Consider the following 24,630-nt stretch of genomic DNA (forward strand, 5'->3'; position numbering starts at 1 on the left):
AACTGATTTATTAAGAATAATACGCAGTGCTCAAGAAAAAAAACATCTTTGCTTATAAGCACTTAAACGACAAAGTAAATTTGTTAATTATAACTTAATTATTATTTCTGGCGATCATCCCACATGGCTTTAAAATGTTAGCTTTTTTTCCTTCGATAATCCTTTTTAAACATGTGAATCTTAGGTAACAATACCACTTTCTGTAAATCCCAAGAAAAATGTAACAACTATTTATATGTAAATACTAATAAAAGTTTAAATAACTTTCCAAAGGATCCGAATTTGAAAGAAAATATAGGTTGCTCCATTTGAAAAAATAAAATTGGTTTTAATTCCTTGTAGATCTGGCAACGCTGCATTTGCTCAAATATATCTAACACATAAATTGTAAATCCTTATAATGGGAAAAAAAGTTTGAAAACGTTCAATGTCACCCGCGTTACTTGGAAAAAGAAATAAATATTTCTCCTAAATTGAAAAATGTTTATAGTTTTCGTAGTAAAAAACTTCAGTTACAATAATTTACCAAATTTAAGCAGTCAGAGCGTAAAAATATAATAAAATTAAATATTTAAAGAGAAAAAAAAATGACCTGCATTCAGGTTTGAACCAGAGACCTTCACATCCGACGCCCTAACCACGGAGCTACGCAAAGTGTACTGAATCCACGATTTGGTGTAGATACAAGCTATTTATTGCCGGCATTATAGTTTTAAGTACGGAATTGACGAATATACAAAACCCAAATTCGCCCATTCGTTACGGTAATACAGTTATAAGGTAATATTCAATTTCAACCAAACGCTTTCTGGACCGTATTTCGTTCACCCTGTATGACAGACGAAAAGGGTGAATGCAAAATTGTAGCCCTCGAGGCGACCTAAAAAACGGCTCAAATCAAACGGCAACTCTTGCTACGGTTTCTCAGTTATGGCCAATAATTTACTTCGATAAATCACAATTTTCAGTTATTTGCTCATAACCGGGACACCCTGTATACTTTTGGGTCAACCGTATTTTTTTGTTATTGCCCAAAATCGGGTTGAACAATTTTTTTGATCGGAAGTACCGTTTTCGAGACAACATTCTTTTTTCGGTCCCGGAACCGTACCGCGATCTTGAGTTTCATGAGTGATTAGTTGAAAGCAGAAAAAAGATTGTAACCATTTCACAAAGTACCCCCAAAAAATCAAACACGTCGAAAAATTGAGATTCGATTTAAACAATTTTGGCAAAGTATAAAACCTCCATTGCTCGCAAACGTATAAACTGATTCTTTAAATGTCTAAAAGCTGCGGGTGTGTTTTTCAAATTGGTGAATGAAAAAATGGAGACAGGTGCCAAATCGGAATCATACGGGGAATAATCCTTTAGATCTTTCCGTACAGTGATCTCGACTACATCGAAACGACTAATAAGCCAAGCTTATGCGAAGACATTTGTTTGTGTCGTCGTCGCTACTTAGCGATGCAAATTTCTGAACATTATTATTCATTGAAATTCAGATAGGATTATGTGCGTCGAGACTTTTTTTCCTTCCGACGGCGGAATGGCGGTAATAAATTCTACTGAAGTACCTATCAAATAACATTAACGTTTCAAATATCATACTAAAAAAAATCTGCGTACTCAGTCGTGACACTATTTTGAGCTTTAATGTGCGGAATCTTATTAACAAATTACGGAGTGCTATCTTTAACCGTTGTTGGTGACGTCACGAGGTACCTTTTGGTGCTGACGGTTATCAGCTTAACATTTTTCGTGGGTTTTCACTTATTTTTGAATTGAAAATGCTTTATCGTCATTTATTAAATTACCTATTCAAGAAAAACAATACGGCCAGTTTACCTTTCTGAAAGCCATTTTACGTTCAGCATTTTATTTATTACTAATTAAATTAAATTAAAAATTATTAATTAGTTTAAAATATACTTTCCAATTAGTTAAAACAAAAATGAATAGTAACTTAAACTTATTTTTGTTTGTTATCGTACTATATTGTCTAATTTTAGTTGGAACAGGATATAGCAGGATATAGCAGCCATTCGTACCTATATAGAGTTTTCTAAATTTGACACTTTGTCACTCTCCAATGTAAAAAAATAGTATGAAAAATGTGGGTGATGGGACGAGTGGAATCTCGACTGTGGTACTCAGAGATGTCTTCAGTATAATAGGCAACTGTCTTTTAGATATTACAAATACGGAAGCATTATTATTATAAAGTATTATTAATGTTATATATAGCTGGTAGTGACATAGATCAGGTGAAACGTAGTATTAACAGCGATTTGAACCGAATATATGAATGGTTATGTAAACACAAACTTAATATTAAAGCGTCAAAATCTAAATTTTGTATTTTTAGCAAAAAACAAAAATTGAGTACTGTTAATATAGAAAACATAAAAATTGAAACAAATAATGAGATGCTAGTAGACGTTGATAAAATTCAGTCATGTTAGACTCAGAACTAACGCTACGACCTCATGCCGATTACGTAATAAGAAAATTTTCATGGGCAAGATTGGGAGTCTTCGGAACGGCCCTGATCGATCCGGACTCAGGGCACGGTATTGGGCTAAAGGAGTTGCTGACCTTCTATAGGAGGGACGGCATTCTGGACGTCCTCTAGAGCGGACTGGGGGCACAACGGACCCATCTGGTGGCCTAAGTGCTTGGACGCCCGCGAGGGCGCCCCCCTTTAATACCAATACCAATACCAATACCCCTAAAAGCAATATTCTCAAAGAGTTAATTCAGTCGTTTCACGTCGATAAAAATACAATTCTGTCTGTCTGTGATTCTGTCAGTACCTTTAGAGACAAACGATCATTGATTGCATAGAAATATGAAGGAGAAAGTGGTTACGCTTTAACTGAACGTTTGCTCAACAAATGTAAACAATTCGTTCTTGGCGAAAAAATCTGCGATTATCAAGAAGTTCAACACAGATTATTAGATTGTGATTTTATAAATCCTTCGATCGTATGGAAAATATAGAAATATGAGGCCTATTCCACTAGGATTAGCATCAGAACTTCAAAGTGTAAGTTTTAAATCTTTTACCCCTATAATTAACTTAATTACTGCCTCGAAAACATAAGAACAATTAAGATTTTTTTAAAAATAAAAAACGAATTGCACCTATAGTTTTATACTTTTGTAGTTATTTTAATTAATTTAATTATTAAAGGTTTTGTAGTCTAAATTGCATTTAGGTACCTTAAACCTCGGAAATAATTTAAAAAGAGAGAAGACAACGATATAACTTGTTACTAAACCAATTTAATTCGTTTTTTAATAAAATTATTTGCAGTTATTAAAGTAGATAACCTATTTTTTCATTCCAGTATATCTATTATAAATAGGTTGGTATTTGAGAGTCTGACAGTAAGCTGCTGAGAAAGCAGTGGAGTACTCAGGAAGTTAGTGCTTTTTTAGACGCTCTCCAAAGGAATACCAATTATAAAAATTGGTCAAAAGAAAAACAGAACTCGAATAAAGCCTAAACAAGAGTTTTGGGTTTACTGCAGTTTTATTTTAAGTTTCAAAAAACAGACTTGACTGTCCGTGTCGTGGAAAACCGGCTTTACAATTTTGACAACGTTGCTCCGAAAACGGTTGTGCCCCTATTTTTCAATCGAAACTCTCGGTACGTCTGGACTTGGCAGATGGCCAAATCAGACGACCGAGACGACTCTTACGACTGTATTTCATTTTTTTCCGCGTTTTATCGCGTGTTATTTCGTTTTCCCGTCGTTTCCGGCGACGATTTTTCCGGAAAATACGACGTCGCCATCTAAAATGGCGTCTGGCGTCGACGAGCCCGTGCCAAAGCCCAATCAATCAACACCAACTGACATCTCGAATCAAAATAAATAAATAAATGTACAGAGCAAAATGCGAGCCAGTTTCAGTCAAGCTCGGAAGAAGCTTACATACAGGATGATTGGTGAAACGTCAGCAAGTTCGACTCGGCAAAAATCGACGCAGGAGGAATCCAGAAGTTTTGTTAAAAGTATTACAGAAGTTTCTTTGAAAAATTTAGCGATAAATATAACATGCGATTTAAGACATCTTAACCCAGGGGTTACCAATAGTATGTACCTAGGTGCCTACAGTAATAGTAGTTAGGTTAGGTAAATAGTTACAAAAATCAAAACATCTACAATATGTAATTGAGTTTTTTTATTATAAAAGAATAGTAACAGCAAGAAAGACTTAAGAAAAACAAAAATAAAATACGATAATTACTCAGTCAAGTCAATGTGACGGGTGAGCTTGGTGATCTCCGCATATTTTTTCAAAGCCGGGAATAACATTGACACTGCTATTCTCATTTCTTGCTCCACATTGATCCTGATTGCTGCTACAGCTGAAAATCCTACTTCACATAAATATGATGTTGCAAACGGAATGAAAATTCTTAAAGCTTTTGAAGATAAATGTGGATATTCATTTTGAATCGATAACCAAAACTCCACCAAATCGGAACTGGTGAATCTAGCTTTAAGGCTGCTGTCACAAGAGAGTTCATCGTGTGATGTGATTTCTGGTGGAGCTTATGCATAGAAAGGATCTTGGATCCACGCAAATTTTTCAACATCAAAAACTTCGAAAACCATTCAGTGAGCTTGGACAGGTGTTCCGTGAAAAGGGCCATCAGATCTTGTGAGACAACTAGGGCTTTAGACTCTGCATATTTATATAATTGCGTTAAGCAATCTTGATCGGCGCCTTCATTAATTTTTTTTGCTTTCCCGCCTCCACTAGTAGATGCTTTATCACTATCATTTGAACTACTGACTTGTTTATTTAATAAAAATTTGTCCATTTTGCGTGTGACATTTGACGAAAAACGAAGCGAAACAAATCACAATGACGCGTGCGTTACGTGGCTCATTTGAAATGGCATTGCGATTCCGAGCAAGCGAGCGCCGGCGGGTGAGGGAGACGTGAAACGGGTAGGGAATGCAAGTTGTTGGTCATTTTCAGTCTCCATAGTAAACTGGATGCTGGGATGCTGACTGTTGAGATGCTGCAGAAAGTTGTTGAGCTTGTCCATACCATGTTTCCAAATCACGAAGGTGTCATCCACGTACCGGAACCACGTTGCTGGCTTGTACTCTGAGGTCTCGATCGCTTTTTCCTCAAAGTGTTCCATAAATAAGTTGGCTATAACCGGACTTAGTGGGCTTCCCGTTGCCACTCCGTCCACCTGTTCGTAGAAGTTTCCCTTCCACACGAAATAGCTACCGGTCAGACAGACTTCAAAAAGTTTGCAAATATCGACAGGAAATATCCTGTTCACCAGGTCCAAGCAACTCTTCAGAGGTACTTTGGTAAACAGTGAGACAACGTCGAAGCTCACAAGGATGTCGACATCCTTCACCAATCGGCATAAATACAACCTGCGCAGGAGAAATCGTCAGTCTACGTCCAACATCGGAGATGGAAGGACCTCTGAAGAAGCTCGCCACTCGTGCTAGCGAAACGTTAGGAAGTAATTCCAATCGACGACGGCCTTTAAACCCGAATGAAGATAATAGCTTATCAACGGGCCGCGAAAGCCTTAACCATATGTAAGATCTTTTCTTTACACATACATTAGCGATTTCTACGGTTTTTTGTCGTGTAGTAGTGATAATAATAAAATTTCTAAATGCATTGGCAAAAATGTTTCCTGGATGTGACAAAAAAAATCATAGAATAGATGGTGCAATAACGCACCACTGGGACAAAACGGGTTAAATCGTCAGCAAGATCCACGGTGTTTTAGGATAAATGGTATTAATTACAAATCTACCGTCCTTCTTAGAAAAAAACTATAGAAAAGGACGCCCGGTTAGTTCGTGTTTGGTGGAATGACAGCATCGACTGTTCGAAAATAATTGCGATGCTCACTGGTGCCGCCCCCTATTTAGCGACGAGACCCTCGTAAATCTTCATCGACTCGCGACACGATATTATTTATTATCGGCTCGAAAGTTATTTCAATCTCCGAGCCTAGTCGTATAGATTGAATTACCCACAGCGCAAATTTCAATTAAACGAAATTACCGACGGATTCTAATTAATTATCTGACCGAATCGTCGGCCGTCTTCTATGGGAAGAAGACGCCGTCACTGCAGCGTTATTTTGCAATCGATTGTTTTATGAAAGCAAAAGTCAGTTGTGAAATTATATGATTGGCGGATTCGTTAAGATGGCACCCAAGGTCGACGGTATAATTAGTCATCCCTCAAAATCTCAATAGGTACACTGGGGAAAAAAGTTAGATACAAAAAGTGCTTGACCCTGAGTATATACAGGGTTATTCGAAAAGATATTTCTTCCAAACTACGATAGATAGAAGGATGATTCTGACATTAACGGATAGAGAAAAACGTCATGGAATTCACTGCTACATTAATTCAGTGCCAGGCATAGAAGGGATAAATATGCGCTCTTTAACGTAACTACAGAGAGTGAGATCTGGAGACCTGGGAGGCCACCATCGATAAAATTGATCTTCTGCTCCTCCTCTTGCTACGCAACGTCCCGAAATGGCGTTATTCGAGTAAAGGCGAACGTCTAGAGAGAAATGAGGTGGAGCACCATCTTGCATGAAGATGAAATGATCTGAATCAGCTTCATGATACGATCCATCTCAGTAGAGAAAGTAATCGAACAACCAATGAGATTATCCCCTATAGACAATCTGAATTTAGAAGAGGTTACATATTATGGATGACGTAGTAAAAGCACTAGATGAGAATAGTGCTACGTTTCTAGTTATGCCTTTGATATGATCCATTTTAAGGTATATTGGTTTTGATGAAGCTGCCTTCTCACTAGTATTGTTATTTTCGACCGACAGGTATCAGGGAGTCGTTTACGATGCCTGCTCTTCAGATATAGCTAAGGTTGGAATGGGAGTCCCTCAAGGAAGTATTCTCGGCCCCCTCCACTATAGTTTATATGTTTAACTTCGTAAATTCCCTTCGGTAGGCAATTTTAAAATAAAATACACGAGTTGCTGTAGACAATTGGCCATAACTTCTAAACTACCAATAAACCCAGTAAATGTGCAAAGTGTTTTTTTAACATCGTTTTTTGGAGGTCATTTCTGACCACCCTGTAAAATATATTTTCGCCAAAGCATAATAAAAATTCTCACTTTTATTTTTCACAAAACACATTTGTTCAAAGGCAGGTTTTTCTCAAAAACTACTCGAAATGTCTTATGCTATGTAAATACACAATGTACTCTATATCAAGCGAATGATTAGTGTTTTTAAAAATATTTATAGAATGCCATTTAAAAGAATAATGTCGGTTAATGTCCTGGCATAACACCATGTATAGATACGCCCTGTATATCTAAGAAAACTCTTTTTCATTTAACTTTGTTTCAAATTTAATTGGTAGTTTGGTTAGTTATGATTGCACAGTATACAAGTCATTAGAAGGATGCACTTTTCCGTTTTATGGAGAGTTTATACAATGAGTAATTATAATTTTATTTCTTTAATTTAATTTTAATACATCGATGAACTCTACTAAATCCCCTGCAGTTATAAACACGGACGTTGTTGCTTTTCTTGTTATACGAAGACTCGTATGTGTTCTGTGGTCGACAGTTCGACAGTTCACAGAGAAACAACAAACACCACACTCTAAGAACGTTGCAGTTAATAATTTGATTGATTGGAATTGATCGCGATAATGGATTCTTTTCTAGTCGAAGAAAGTAGTTCACGATTCCAACGATATCCGATAGCATTGTTGGCGAAGAGTTTCGTCAAAAGGTAAGCCTATATTTTCTGATTGACTATTGTTTCGTATGCGATTCTTAATTCCGAGCTGGCCCCTTTTCGATGGCAATCTTCGCTTGTCCATGATTTCACCACAAATAGGTTTAGATGAACGCTGAACTGTTGTAAGGCATGCGTACAGGGTGGCCCATTATAAATTACTAATAATAAGCTGGAGTTTTTTTGACAAGTAGACGTTTTTTTCAATTGAATATGAATATTTGAATGTGCCAATCGATTGCATTTTCTTTCTGATCTCAAGAATCTATGGGTTGTTAGGGTTGACAGATTTGTTTCAAAAATCAAATTAGCCATAAAAATTAAATTAGTTGCTTTTTTTAGATATAGCAAAAGAGTTAATTTGTTTAATTTTAATTATAAAATGACAGTTGACTATGCAAGTTTCCATGACAACAGCTATCATGGTTAATTTGATTTTTGAAACAATGGTCATTAACTTCCTGCCAAAAATAACCCAATATTTGAAAAGAGGAGAAAAAAATGTGATCGTTTAGTAATTTGGTATTTTTGGTGGTAATAGTCACGTCACAATTTCATTGTTTACATTGTGGTTCAAGTTTTCGACGCGGGAGGAGCGTCAGTCGCTTTTGTTTTGAGTCAAAACTGTTTTTCCTTTATATGTTTACGCGTAGAAAATATTTTTTTCGTCTATTTATTAGTAAACGAGAGAGATCGCCCGCCAAGGACGCGGGGCCGTTAAATTTACCATCTTCCACCCGTGGCAAATATAAATCAAAATATCTTCAAGGCAAGGCCTTAAAGACGACTATTAGCGAGAATTTATTACCGCGAAATTGCGTAGACGCAAGACGCAATAAACGTAGATGCGCGAAAAGTCAAGTTTGTAGAGAGACGAAGTTCGACCTCTTCGAGACGAATGCCCGTTTATTATTAATAACAATAATAATAAATTACTTAAAATTTGTGGCTAATTAACGGCGTTTGTTTCGGTGACGTTTTAGTTATATGCTGAGCGATAAAAGGTGCTACGTTGCCGGATCTACTGCAAAATCGCCAGATGTGGTGATTTGGTAACACATTTGGTGAAATGATGAAAACTTTTATTAATTTTGAGTTATATTTAATAAACACAATTGAACTGTGTTTTTATTGAATTGAATTTTCGAAAAGAGCGCGTAATTGTGGAAAGATTATTTTTTGAAATTTTCGCAAATAAAATAAACATGCGAAATTGATTATGCTCGAAAACACCTTGTATAGTAACAGTTTCATTTCCAAAAATGATAACATCCGTCTTAACTTTTCTATATTAATATATTAATCGAAAGTTTGTATTTTTTTTTCCTTTTTTGGGAAGTCGTTAGGTGTAGTGGCCATTTTAAAAGGTTGTGGGTTATATGTGTTCTCTCTCTTTGCGATAATAGCCGTATAGCTTGATTAATTACCTTTATATTGTTATTACTATGCAAAGTAGACCGTTATTTTTTCCTTTTCAAAAAATAATAAACAGTACGAACCGGATTTGCCGACGTTCACATCACAGAGGAAACGGAATCTAATGACATCGTTAGGGTCATTATCGGCGACGTTTTAACAGACGAATGAGCAGAATCGACTGCCCGAGGCATAAATACTTATAACGGTTCGAAAGGAAAGATTATTTTTGCGGGATTTCGCACACTACGAGGAGGGTTGGTATCATTTGTTTAAAATGATTGGCGGGAAATTACAAGAATCACTGTTATTACACAAGCTCGTGCTTTTACTCGTTAATTAATACATTAATTAATTAATACATTTTGTTTATCAGTTTTTCATAAGAATTTTGCCAAAAGTAACCTAAAAAAATTTTCAACAACTTTTAAACTTTAAATATCGGTTGGACTTCTACTTCCCTGCCAAATCTGAAGCAGACAGCTGCAAAGTTAAGACACATATTATACTTTTTATTATAGCAAGAAAACCCTGCACGATATGTGAAAACGTCGAATACAAACATTTTAGCCGTCCACACTCTCCCTCTGGTCACGTAATACAAACTGAAAACTGAAACGTTGTATTCTGATTATATCCATTTTTCAGTGAAGAAAGAACCCAACTCATAGTTTTCAAAAAAACTTATTATTAATGAATTTTCGATTTGGATCTCAGGCGTTTTCTCTTTCGAAGATTATTTTGATGTCGGTAACCGTTTCTGAGAAAACAAAATTTGCTTGGACCGTTGCAAAGGCGGTTTTTAATTTTCCTAAAATAGTTGGCGACCCCCGAGCCCCATCAAAATAGGTTTTGTTTTAAAAAACAGACGAAAATCGCGAAAAAATTATTTCTTATTGGCTATATGTCAACAATTTTCATTCATTTATTGATGAGAAACTTACAACATTATTTGATGCACATGCTTCAATTAAAAAATCACGTATAAGTAAACCAAAGGCTCCCTGGTTGACGAAAAATGTTAAAATATTTATGAAGCAGAGAGACTCAGCTTTACAAAGACTTAAAAGAACTGGGAATAATAATGATTGGCTCTTACTTTTTACAAAACTTCTGGACTCCCCCTGATACTATATACTATACTATAGTATGATAGCAGACATTCGAAAGAAATCGAAATTATTTCCGGGGTACCGCAAGGTTCCATTTTGGGGCCGTTATATCTTTTAATTTGAACTTTTGACATTAAAAAAAAGAGGTATTTACAAATCAAGATTTTGCAAGGATTAGTGAACTGTCTCGTGTCCATAATTTAAAGCTAAACCCATCAAAATGACATTTAATGATATTTGGAAATAAAAATAAAGTTAAGAAACTTAAACAAAATATTAATATGATAATATTAAACTTTCCGTTGTCGATTCGGCAAAAAAATTGGGGGTGATCATAGATTGTGATTTAAGATTTCGTGAATATTTAAAAAATATCTTTCAAAAGGCATATTGGCTTAAAATGGAAATGGTTATGAAAATTATCCATAACCTTTTCACACACTTTGCTGAGAGAGCGGCTTACTCCTAGGAGTACTATCCATTCTGTGAATGTAAGATACAGATACAGACTAACGATGCCACGTCATCAGAGTGCCTTGTTTCGTAGATCTTTCGCATTCAACGCGATTCGTGTTTATAATTCTTTGTCACAGGGATTCAGTAACTTAAATTTATATTCATTTAAAAAAAGGTACAAAGATCATTTGCTATAAATACAGTTTTTCTAATAATGTGTTGCCAATTATGTTATTAGCAAGGGATTATATCGAGTTATCAAATTCTTTATCTTCAATTGCATTTTCTATAGAGTGTAGTAGAGTTTTGTTGTTCTTCCAATTTTGTAGGTATTTTTCATATTTTATTTGTTGCTCATCCATTTTTTATTTCAATAAATAGTGCGAAATTTATTAATTATATAAATAGTTCATTAGCGGTTCAGTATAATAGCTATTTAAAACTAGACTGCGCCGCTTTTGAGCTATCTGTTTACTTTTTGTTGAAAAATATTAATATTGTATATTGTTCTTTTTTATTATTATTATTTTTAAGGTATTATTGTATTGTGTTGTTGTGAAAGACAGTTTTCGTGTAATGAATAAATATTTTATTAAATTATATATTGGCCATTCTGGTCCAACACCTTTTGCCATCTTTCTGGCCGTAACATAATTCCCCTCTCATAAAAGTTTTGGTCCTTGCTGGCAAAAAACTGGTTCAGGTGGTTTTTGACATCTTCATTTGAGGTAAAGGTTTTGCCATCCAAAAAATTTTGCAGGGACCGGAACAAATAGTAGTCGGAAGGCGCCAGATCTGGAGAATATGGTGGATGTTGCAGTACGTCCCATTCAAGCTGTAAAAGTTTTTGGCGAGTGACCAAACTTGTGTGAGGTCTCGCATTATCCTGGTGGAACACTACACCCTTCCTGTTGATTAATTCGGGCCTCTTCTCTTTAAGTGAATCATTCAATTTGTCCAATTGATGACAATAGACTTCTGAATTAATCGTTGTACTGTCCGGCAAAAGCTCAAATAAAACGATTCCTTTGACATCCCACCAAACGGAGAGCATCACCTTTTTTTGGTGAATGTTGGCTTTTGACACGCTTTGAGCCGGTTCATCTTTTCGGCTCCATGACCTCTTGCGTTTAACATTGTTGTATACAACCCATTTTTCGTCCCCAGTAATAATCCGCTTCAAAAATGGATCATTTTCTTGACGTTTGAGGAGCGAATCACACACGTCAACGCGACGACACAAATTTCGCTCCGTAAGGACATGGGGCACCCACACATCGAGCTTCGAGGTTAAGCCCATGCCTTTCAAATGGCCATAAACAGTCGAATTCGACAAATTTAATCTCTCACCGATCTCTCGTGTGGTTATTCGCCGATTTGCATCAACTAATGCCTTTATCGCATCTTTGTCAGCTTCGACCGGCCTTCCAGACCGTGGTGCATCTTCGACATCAAAATTGCCGGATCGAAATTTTGCAAACCAGTTCTGGCACTGGCGTACTTTTAACGCGCCTTCTCCATACACATCCGTCAATTTTTTTCTCGCTTGGACAGCATTTTTACCTTTTCTGAAGTAAAAAAGTAAAATATGACGAAAATGCTGCTTATTGCTCTCCATATTTAAAAGGGCACCAACCAAAAACTACTGCGTAGAATTAATAGAACTTTTTCACACACAAGCCTTGCAATGGCAGCTCTCAAGACATATAATGGTTATGCGGCTTAAGTGTGAAGTTGGTTTCGAAAAAACCTAATTAAGTCCTCTGACGGGAAAAAACGAAATGACTTTCCGCACAACCTTATAATATTATCTAAGGTAATTCACATTATCATTCCAACTAAAGAAAATATTTAAACCGGATGGTTTGTCTCTAAAAGGTACAAAAAATCCGACCCCTAATTTTTGACCTAAAAACACGACCAATCAACCCGATTCACATTCAAAAGTTTTCTCTTCCTATCTTTTATAAAATGTTTGCCAATTTCAACAAATATTATAAAACAAAAAAATCACCTGCATCCACTCTGCAACTGTTTCACATCATCCGGGTCGTGTTTTCCCCGTCTTTAAGAAATACACTAGTACGACGGTGGCGGAAAAATTCCTCGTATCACGAACTAAATAGGCGATATTTTTAATTCGATTCGAAATTAAGTTTACATTGCGGTTTGACCGGTGGTCGTGTTGCAAACGCTATAAATAACTAAATGCGGCGGAATTAAAACCATCGGAAGCTGGAATAGTCGTTTATTTATTCAATTATTCTGTGGCGCGCGAAAATTCCGGGCAAATTGTGGCGTCGTTGAATCGGAATCCGAATAGGTAAATAATGTAAATTTCTTCGAATACGTCTCGAATGGGTTTTTACGATTTGGTTGAAAATCGTCAACGAATTAGTGGACAATAACGCGTTCCAAAAAAATAATATGCGTGTCCAGTAAATCAAAACAGAGAACCACGAACCCATATAAAAGGGACAAAACTTTTCGGTATACAATCCCCAAAGATATACGGTTTTTACGACATAATCCGGTAAATTCTTGTGAGGTTCTTACCGCAGGGCTACGTGGTTTGGCTTTGTTTTTGTAACCATCAATAAATAGATTCGCAATTCCACAATGACGTTCCAGAACCGTACTTACGTACTTCGTATACAAATTCTGAAAAGATTTGTGTCGAGTTTCGTTGGTAAGATTCCTCGATTATTATTGTAAATTGTAATGAAATGTGTATAATTACAAACACAAGACGGAATAGAAATAATTTGAAAGCTTCGCAATCAGCTTAACCTTCCTAATATAGGAGATAAAAATATTTAATCTGAAAATTCAACCAAAAATAGATCTACCTCAAGGGGACTGTTTTAGAAAATTTTCCTACTTTTAAAATGCAACAGTCCACAAGACACAGGTGTTGTCAGCTAACATCTTAAATACGGCCCTGTCTTCTGGTACGCGTGCTGAAAAGAACGGTCCTTTCCACTTCATAACAGGCGGGTCTTAAACTCATGCCGAAGTCATAAAAGGTTGAAAAAACGGTATATCGTTCGGGGAACTCTACCTTTGATAGTCAGAGGACCAGTTTTGATGGCCTTGAGGTGACGACATTATTAAACTCAAATAAATAATTAGTTAATAAAATCATTATGTATACAAAAATTCGGTAGGACTGACGGATACCCACAACAATAAACCGAGACAAGTCAGTACGCCTAATAAAAAAAAAATTGAAAATTAAGGTATTATTTTCTTTGTCCCAGAATTATATTAATCAAAAGAATGATTCTAAGATCTTCCTGGCAAAGTGACTCACTATATGCATACCATAGTCTAGGAAACTGCAGAGTTGATGACAAATATTGTTTGACACAATAGTATATTATGCAACAAGTTTAATAAATGTAATTTTAATCATTAATGCCTCAACTTTATGTGTTGCATGACCATTAGTTTTTGGTGGAAAAATTGCTTTTTTAATATTTGGTAAATTATTTATTTTTTAATTTTACATTAAAAAACATTACAAGTTGCATTTATTTTATATTTCTTCCACATGTATATTAAAAAAATTTTCGGTATTCCGAAGCATTTTTGTTGTGTTAACAATAAAATATTTCGTCAATACAATATTCTGTCAAAATTGTTAGATAGAATAAAATACTGTTTATATACATATAACAAAAAAAAATGGTCTAAAGCAAGCTTCTAATCACAACTTAGCACTAAAACATACAATTGACATTAAAGGTTGATTATTTTATGATCTGGTCTACATAGCTTTATCGCGACATACATTTTTATTTATTTTTCAGATGAAAAGATGAAATAAACTAACAGTATAATTAATAATTATTATAATTAATAATAATTAATAATCATTATTTTCGAGAAAAAGTAGGATTAGGTAAGTGTAAACAAAGATGCAGGTGCAAATGTAGGTACTTTCTGATTCTTATCTTTCGGGAAAGATAACCTCGAGCATGCACGTAAAAAATCGGACCCCTTCGGATACAATTTAATGCAAAAGGTTTTTTTTTATGCATAGAGGGTGCTTAGTTTTTTCAAGCCACGTACAAACTTTCTTGTTTTAAATATAATACATTGTAACTGTTCTAAATATAATTTTTTTACAAAAAACTTCTAAGATTCCAAAACTAGAATTTAATTTTTTTTAAGCATAAATAAAAGCCCGATCCTCGGTACTGACAAAAAATAAATTTGAGTTTGAACTGAGGTGACTTTTACTTGATGAAAATCCATTTAACAAAATAAATAACTAAAAGTTCGTTTTATTGTTTTATAAAAATGTTCTTATTGTGTTGTTAGTTCTGAAAGCTATTTTTAAATCACATTTTGACAAATGTTTTCAAACTTTTTCACTGGGTTCTCCTATGTGTGTAATTGTTTTAAATTTTTCGTGTGTAAATCTGTCCATTAAATTCAAAATTTATTTTGGTCTTAAGATACTATTAAGCAATCTAATAAATCTTGTTTCACCAATTCACCTATTTCCGAGTGGTGGTGGAAGAGGTGGAATACTGGGAAATAAGTTTTGTACATCAAAAGACAATACTGTTGCGTTAGAAGGGATTTTGATATTTTGCTGATTAATTCAAAAGAAATTTTTGTTGCAAATTTTGGTTTAAAATCTGTGTGGAATTTTAAAAAAATTACTAATTTTGTTGAGAGTTTCACTGCTGGAGCCGTTACATATTGTCACTTTTCGGTATAAATAGTAGCAGGTAGTTTGTAAATATTACATTTGATAAAGACACGGTGTTGCCGAAACAATTGTCATGTCAAAATGTATAATTTCGTGAAATATTAACTGTTTGCACTATTTCCTCAACTCCATGATTGTAAACAGTACTTTCAACATGATTCACTAACCGTTTCATAAATCTCAAGGTAGATGGCGCTCGAATCATATAAATTCAAGTTAAAAAAATCGTTAAATTTCATAGAATTTATTGATAAATATTAGAAATGGACACGGTAATGACATTTAACTGATATGTTGTAGCTTCTCTCTGAATGACAAATTATATTATATAAAAAATATGACGAAATTTGTTCATGATCATCCGATTAGAAAATATAAAACAATCGTAGCAGTTTTTGTTTATTTTTTGACAGATACGAAAACTGTCAAAGCGTTTTTTGCAATACCTTGATTTATTGCTGAAAGGAATGTGTGGTGAGGAGCGTTCCTCATTTTCGGAAATAAATGTTGATTACTCCAAAAAGACTTCGCGAGGTGAAAAAAAGGATTTTCTGAGTTATGAGCGGAGCGATTGCGATTACTTACCATACCACCAGGTGACCTTTCCTGAGGTGAATGTAAAAAAATCCCTGTCATAAAAAAAGGAACGAAATGATTTTTTTGTTAGCTACATAAAGAAGCTAAAAAAAAGCGATATTTGGTGCTTTTTTTACAATACATTCGAATGCGATGTGTCTGTTTTTCAGCCCTCAGGACAATCATCGAATTAATGTTATTTAAATTGAAATCGCTTCAATGTGAAAACGTATCTACTGATTAGTATGCGGCACAGATGTTATCGTAACATTTAAGCTCTTGATTTTGCAGCCTCGCTGACTCGTCCGTTTTCATATTAATAACCGATTAATAGCGTCTAACGTGTTCGATAATGCACTTTGAAGCCAATAATGGCGTGTTTACAAGCACGGCGGACGTATGACGTAAATTAAACAGGTCTACAAACTTGAACTTTTTGACAGATGTTTTTTTTGCCAATATTATAGGAAAAAAAAGATTTTATTATTCAGCAAAAAAGTTAAATCCTAGTGAAAAAAAAACTTTACTCAGACTTTTTTGAGTGAATTCTTCGTCTTTTTGAGAGAAAGCTGTGCCGTCCGAACATTCGACTATGTGTTTTTAAGGGCATATTTAAATGAAACCCATTGGTCGTTCTGTTTTGAAAATCCTTGTACTTGCATAATATCGGTCCAACAAAAATACCGTCTTTTATCTTGGCATGAGATATGGTTGGAAATTTGTCTCACAAATATTTGAAACACTGTCCATTTTTGTCTAGGACTTTACCAAACTGCTTCGTTAAGCCAAGTTAGACATGAAGAGGAGGTAGTAAAACATTTTTGGCACCAACTAAGCTATTTCTTAACACATTTTTGCTACCAGGTGTAAGGCTTGTTCTAGAGGTCAATTCTATTTGAGTCCAGTGTCTATCTGGCTATCAGGGAGCTACTTGGACTGACCAGAAGAAAGCACTAACAGGGGCCGACACAGGATATTGCAGGCTTAGGAGGCATCTTTGCTTGCTAGGCATTGGAGACGACCCGGAGTGCAGGTGGTGCAGACCTCGCATTATCTGCTCACCAAGTGCCCTGCTTTGACATGGGCAAGATTTGGAGTCTTCTGAACGACCCTGATCTGACTGAGTGCACGGTATTGGGCTAAAGGAGTTGCTGGATGCCCTTTAATACCAATACCAATACCCAATGTCTATCTCTTCAAGTTATAGTTAGCCTTTGCTTTATTACGACATAAGCACATAACAAAAGTTATTTACATTGTTCACATATCTTCTTTAAATATTTATACGTTCTAAAACACATAAATACGAAGACAACAGCCGCGATGACAGTACCACGACGACCAACACAACCAAACTGCGCATAAGCAGGTTACAACGCTGCATTGACGCTTCTGCGCTAACTCTGTTGCTTTGCTTTGCGTTGCTAATATTATCCAGTGTTGCCAAATCACATTTATTTTTATAAAAATCAATTCATATCATATATATATATATATATATATATATATATATATATATATATATATATATATATATATATATATATATATATATATATATATATATAAAATAGATAAATCGTGATATATGACGTGTTAGAGCAAAAATATGGCGTTTTTTGGAAAAAGCGCTGTCAAAAATATACATACAACTTTCAAACATCAAAATCACTGTAGACCTGTTATCTCACGTCGCACCATAATAATTTTGCAGAAAATATGATAGCTCAAAAGTTGCTAAATAGAGACGATTATTTTTATTGTGGAGTAACTTTCCATACGTATATCCCATTCCCTTACTCAACGACTATTGTTATAAGGTGAGTTAGAAAGAAAATATGGTATCGTATGCAAAATTGTCCTATTATGTTACAATTTCATGTAAATTTTATGAATAAAAACATCATATTATTTATTGAGGGTTGTTTCGTGTAACAAATCTCTGATTTTGGGTAATATTTTTCCTTTTGTGTATTTTTGAGGACAACGATAATTTAATTAATAATTAATAAATTAAAATAAAAAAAATGACCATTAGTAAATAACACATTTTCATTTTAATTAACAACGAAAAATACTTAAAAAATTTCAATTAAATGTTCCCCATCTTGGTTAATACACATGCGCGTCCTTTCATAAGCAAAAAAAGTGTCTCCCTAATCGGTTAATTGACGCCCTTCTATAAAATACCTAGTGGGAAGCGTCACTTTACCAAGTGGGTTAATTGTCCCACGAATCTGAGCCACTTCGGACATTTTCGGTATTTTACCGCACGGGTTCGGGAGCAATCGGATGTTTTCGGATATTTTACCGCACGGCTTGAATTTTGACGCCTGTCAATTCCGATGGTCATGTTAGTGAATGTATTAGTGTTTTACAAAAATGTATCCAAAAACTAATACTCAGAAAAATGTTATGCAATATATTGCTCTGCTGCGCTCCGCTCGTGCCAAATAAAACGGAGACTTAATGCCGTTTACCACACTTGTTGCAACATAAAAATGGTGAATAGTTAGAGTAAACCTATTAATTGTCTCAATTTTTGACGATGACCATAGAACCATAGAATTCGCCATTGCACGACGCGGTATGAATTATACCCAAATTTAAATAAAATATTATATTTTCTTGTAAATTTTTTATTATTGCTGACAAACGCCACGGGCGTACTTGAAAACACTTGTTTACCGTCCGTGATATGAAGTATCTCTACAAAAAAATTAAATATATTTATTTAATTTTTTTATTTTGGTACTATACTATGCGTTTAATTTCTAAACTGTACCCAATTACGATTTTTTTTTAAATGTCATGAATTGGCCATTGTTTTTCGTCGACGTTACCCGAAAACTCGGGCAAATCGAGTGCGGTGGGCGGGTCACTAGACCGCGACGATCGGTCTTCGAACGATAAAAAAAGCGTCGGCCGTCATTCTTGGGATTTTCGTGTTTAATTTAGCAAAACGAAATGCGGTCTGCCGTAATGACCGCGTCTAATGTTACTGCAGACTTCCGCCCCGGCATTTTTTTGTCTCTACGTCGCCCCCCCGCCCCTCTCGCCGGGATCGTTTGTCACGTGGGCAGATACGATACGACACCAAATCGCCGAACTCGATTCGATGAGTAGGCGGCGATTTTTGGTGGCAGAACGTCAGGTCCTCTAGAGGTATCGTCTAGAGCAGGGATGTCAAACTCACAAGTACACTTGGGCCAAACAAACAAGGTTTAACTTTAGAAGGGCCGCAAAGAAATCATTATTCATAGAAACGTTTATTTTGTATACATTGATTGATTGATTGTGATATATATATATATATATATATATATATATATATATATATATATATATATATATATATATATATATATATATATATATATATATATATATATATATATATATATATATATATATATATATATATATATATATATATTCTCACGTATTGATTCACGGATGGAAAAATGTGATGACACTATATTCGGGGATATCATCACATATCATATATCATATCATCATATATCATATCATCATATATCGTAAAATTATCGGCATTGCAATGTTAATAAAAATAATATAAAAATTTGATGCATTTTTTCTCACAACGCAAGTGTGACCCATTACTTAATTAAATACGCGTCGAAGGTGATTTGGTGTATTTATTTAAATAAGTCTGCGGTTAAAACATACAGCTAGCATATAGATATATAGAGCTCTTCCTATATATTGATAACACAGGCCTTCCACTCAATTCACTCAGAGTATCATAAATACCCCACTTCCTCCTCAAATTTGCTTCGAACTAGGAATTTTAAATACACTAAAAGCATAACAAATTCTCTTGTTTGGTTGTGTTCCGTATCTTCCTGTTTTTTCCATTTTTATTCCCGTTTGTTTTTATATGTTATGTATTTTGTACTTATACCTATTATTATTGTAGATTTTATCTAATCGTATGTGTATGTGCATGTACGTGTATACTCTTGTCTGTAAAATACCTAATTACATACCGATCTAGAGACCAATTGTGTCATTTCCAAATATCCACGTCTCACCAGTACAAACAAAACAAAATTGAAGGTTAGGACGTGCTTTTTCTTCTAACAAGCTCCACACCTGGATGATTTTTCTTCCAAGTACAGACCTTTTCTTTAAATGAACTACTTAATTATCAATTGTAAAAGTTAAATAAACAAAATAACATACTAAAATTGTGTTTATTCCGTTGTTTATATGACATATAAGAAAACAATAAAAGATAACTGCTTACAAGGAAAATAGCGCCATTTTACGATATTTGCTATCCCTAAATTGTCTAATATATGTCGGTGAACTGTCAGTGTGGAGTTATTTTTTTTTGTTTGTCATTTTGAATAAGTTAAACGCCGTCAAGAACGCCTGTTTCATTGGACGAACGCCCCGGTAGAAAAGAAACCAGGCGTTTACACATTAAAAGTCAGATATTTACGCACGCAATAATATAAAGTTTAAAATGCGTGGATTTGACGGCGGCACAGGCGTTGCTAACTCCCGCATTCCTCCCGGGCTTCCTCTGTCAAGGTCAACAACAGGTCAAAGAGACCGCGCTCTTCGAGTATCGGTTTTGAATATGCGGGGCCCAAAAAAAAAAAGAGACGGTACGCTCGGGCAGTAGGTCCGGGGCTGCCATTTTGGGGAGACACTTTTATCGTTGTCGATTTTTCCGGAGCAGGTCGGAACGTTTCAGAACCCACGCGATGCCGTTGAACCCGCGGGAAAACCTCAGCGTAACCTTGGCAACGGCATTAATTACACGTATTATGTTAAAATAACCTCGCCACATAATTCAGTGTACGCAGCGGGTATCTACTATCTAAATGCCCTCGAGGGCCCACTCTATACGTCTAACTAATCTAGACTAATCGATACCGCATTATCTATACGGAAATTCGGTGCTCCATTTAACTCGGTTAATTGACGTCGAGTCTTCGATCTCAGATAAACTTCCAACATGCAGTTAAGTTATACGGTTTATTTAAAACAATCAACACAAGTTCCCGTTAAAGGTTAATCGCAATGTCTTCTTCTTGTTAACTTTATTGGCCAACGACAACTAGGATCATTCAGCCACTTTCAAAAGTCTTATAATCGGTCCTTCATCTGCTTTAATTTTATGGTTAAAGACAACAAAAATTTAAGGTGTGAATTTTAAACAAACTGAATTTGTTTATCTTATAGACTTTACTCTTTTAGAACTATGTATGACTAGCCTGAGTCTCGTATATCAGATCTTACTTGCTTTATAATATTCCTCAAGTATGCAGCTACTTAATGTAAAAACGAAATTTCAACTACAATTATTGCATAGTACTTCACTTATTGTTGTGTAAACTTTACCATTCAAATAATTGACAGCCTTAATTGTCAAAGGTGTTTTTCAAGTGAGTTCGTTTCAGTTCCCATTAAAGATTAATCGCAAGCGTCTTCTTCTTCTACAATGGTCTGTGGTGTCGGTTCCCCTTCGTTTTCTTTAGTTATATTGGCCAATGTTGCTTTGGTCTGTCAGCCACATTTAATTTAAAGAAAACTTAGTACGAAAATATTAATGGATGAATTTTAAACGATTTAAATTATTACTTTTTAAATTCTGCTTATTCTATAAATTATTGTTTTAAAATTATAGTCTACTGCTTTAGATATTTGAGTAACCTGTGTTGTTTAAGCAATAAAATTTAGATAATTGACCATTTAAATTGTCAAAGTGTGTTTCATATGAAGTCGTTTGAGTTCCCATTAAAGATTACTCGCAAGCGTCTTCTTCTTCTACAATGGTCTGTGGTGTCGGTTCCTCTTCGTTTTCTTTAGTTATATTGGCCAAAATTGCCATGGTCTGTGAGCCACATTTCATTTAAAGAAAATTTAGAACGAAAATATGAACGGATGAATTTTAAACGATTTAAATTATTACTTTTTAAATTCTGCTTATTCTATAAATTATTATTTTTAAATTATAGTCTACTGCTTTAGATATTTGAGTGACCTGTGTTGTTTAAGCAATAAAATTTAGATAATTGACTATTTAAATTGTCAAGGTGTGTTTCATGTGTTTTGCAATATTAGACTTGATTTGTTAGCTAATTGTCTCTCTTATATTTTTAAAGTATTTCTAATGATCTTTATGTAACCTTTATATTGTTATGTGACAATAGATAAACATTAAAATTTATTCAAATTCGTTATGTATTCACTTCTTGTTTTTATTTAGCAATAGTTGATTGTTAATGTAGGTCAGATCGAGATATCTTAGAGAAAATCGCGCCTTTTAAATATTATATTTGTTATATTGATTTTGATTGATTTATCATAAAACGGCATAAGATATTGCAAAATTGTAAATCAAACACTTTGGAGGTAGTATGTATGTACGTATAAGTAAAATAACAAAAATATATTTTCGATAAAGTGTTACATTTTGAAGAGTACTTTCTGGCGAATAAACTTTTACATCAATAATTTTATATATGTTAAACATAATAAGTAAAATTTTTATTATTAAAATATTAACAAATGAATATTTAAAAACTATAAAAAATGTCTAGGCACAAGCTAACTAACAACACTCACTAAATTGCACACAAATATATTAAAATACCTAATACCAATATATAATATATATATATATATATATATATATATATATATATATATATATATATATATATATATATATATATATATATATATATATATATATATATATATATATATATATATATATATATATATATATATATATATATATATATATATATATATATATATATATATATATATATATATATATATATATATATTTAACATTGTATAGTCTATAGGTTTTGAACAGTAATGTTCACTCAGCGAATACAAGATCTAAAGACAACTTTAGAGTTTCTGATGCAAAATATAATAGTTCTTATAGAATCCCAAGTATAAATGATGTGCGATTTTTTAACCTCTTACCGAAAGAAATAAAAACGTATTATGATTTACGTGCATGTAAAAAAATGTTGAATGTTGAAATGTAGAAGAGTACTTACTGTTTGTCGTCTTGGATTATGCGTCATTTTATGTTAATTTATTTTTTTAAACAATTTCCTATCTAAACATTATATCGGTCGATTTGGAAAATAAAGATTATTATTATTATTATTATTATTATTATTATTATTATTATTATTATTATTATTATTGTTATTATTATTTCAAATTTTTACACTTATTGGGAGGAATCTTTACTTAGCCCGGGCGAGTCTAGTAAGGGGTAAGTATTTTTGGTCTCTTGTTCTAGCTTTCGGTTTCTTCAGTGGTCCTGCTGACAATACTGCAGGCGTCTAGCAGAACTGACTTTTGCGCAGGTAAGTCCAACTTCTCATTCAGTTTCAGTTTGTCCAAGCTTTCATGCAGTTTATTAGGGATTTCTCCAGTCGCTCCTATGACTATCGGGATCATTAAGATTGTGTCGGTATATATTTATTAATTTTGTTGGTATGGGCCTTCGCGGTGTTTTGCGCCAATGGGATTGTCACGTCAATGATAAACGCCTTCTTTTCTTCCTTGATTGTCGGTACAATATCAAGAATGTTATTTGGGATGGGCTTATTGGTGGTGATTTTCCTGTTCCAGTACAGCCTGCAACGGTCATCCTCCAGCACCGGCGTAGGGTCGTACGCGTATTATTTCGTTCCAGATACTGACAAAATGTGGTCCAGGCTTTCCTCTTCAAGCTTTTCTTTCAAGATCCTTTTCCTGTAAGACCTGGTGCCCAGTACCTGATCTCAGATTGCTGGAAGTTCCCGTTCCTGAGCCATGCTTCAGATGCCGCCGCGTCGATGGTGTCTTCGTCCAGTGTTGTCAGATACCGACTATGGAGGGGTTGTCTTTTCCATTGTTCTTTGGATTGTTCTGGATTTGTAACCTCTACTGATACAGCGTAGTTTTTTCCAGAAAGTTTTACCCCAGGTTTTCCACCTGTTTCTAGTGCCTGGTGTAGACACATGGGATTTCTCTCCCCCCGAAGTTCCTGGGGAGATGAAATCTTGCAATGGCGCTTCGAGGGTGGTGGGCGCGATGTTTGCAAAACTGTTTTATTATTATTATTATTATTATTAATATTAATATTATTATAATTCATATAACCATGACTGTATATAGATTAAATAAATTTCCATAAATAATGCCTCGCCGACCCACGGAACACTCTGTATACAAACGTAGTCGAGTGCCGAGTTTATATTAGAACGCTTCTACTGTATAGAAAGAAACACGTACTAGTGGGGCAATTATACCACAGCAATAATGGACTCAAGTTAAAGACTGCGAAATAAAAGTTTAATAGGGGTTTAACTCAAAGCGCAGGTGGTACGTACGAGGTGTGATCAAAAAGTAAGGCGACTTAATATTTTTTTTCTACTTTTTATAAAACTCCTGGATTCCTCCTGCGTCGGTTTTGGTTGAGTCGAATTACCTATCGTTTCACCAATCATCCTGTTGGCTTCTTCAGAGCTTGACTGAAACTGGTTCGCAATT

General features: G+C 34.5%; 1 protein-coding gene across 2 annotated transcripts in view; it reads right to left on the reverse strand.

Annotated features, from left to right (window-relative positions):
* LOC132699885 (uncharacterized) overlaps window positions 1-24,630 on the reverse strand; it is a 63,063-nt gene that overhangs the window by 33,998 nt on the left and 4,435 nt on the right. The window contains exon 1 of one of the 2 annotated variants that reach the window (XM_060666847.1): window positions 12,799-12,971. The exons of the other annotated variant lie outside the window; for it this stretch is intronic. The gene's annotated coding sequence lies outside the window, so the exon portion shown is untranslated. Of the gene's footprint in view, window positions 1-12,798; window positions 12,972-24,630 lie in introns of those variants that run through there. 2 annotated transcript variants of the gene reach the window in all.

This window comes from Cylas formicarius, unplaced genomic scaffold (assembly GCF_029955315.1).
Source record: "Cylas formicarius isolate icCylForm1 unplaced genomic scaffold, icCylForm1.1 PGA_scaffold_3__17_contigs__length_32017465, whole genome shotgun sequence".
Taxonomy (NCBI): Eukaryota; Metazoa; Arthropoda; class Insecta; order Coleoptera; family Brentidae; genus Cylas; species Cylas formicarius.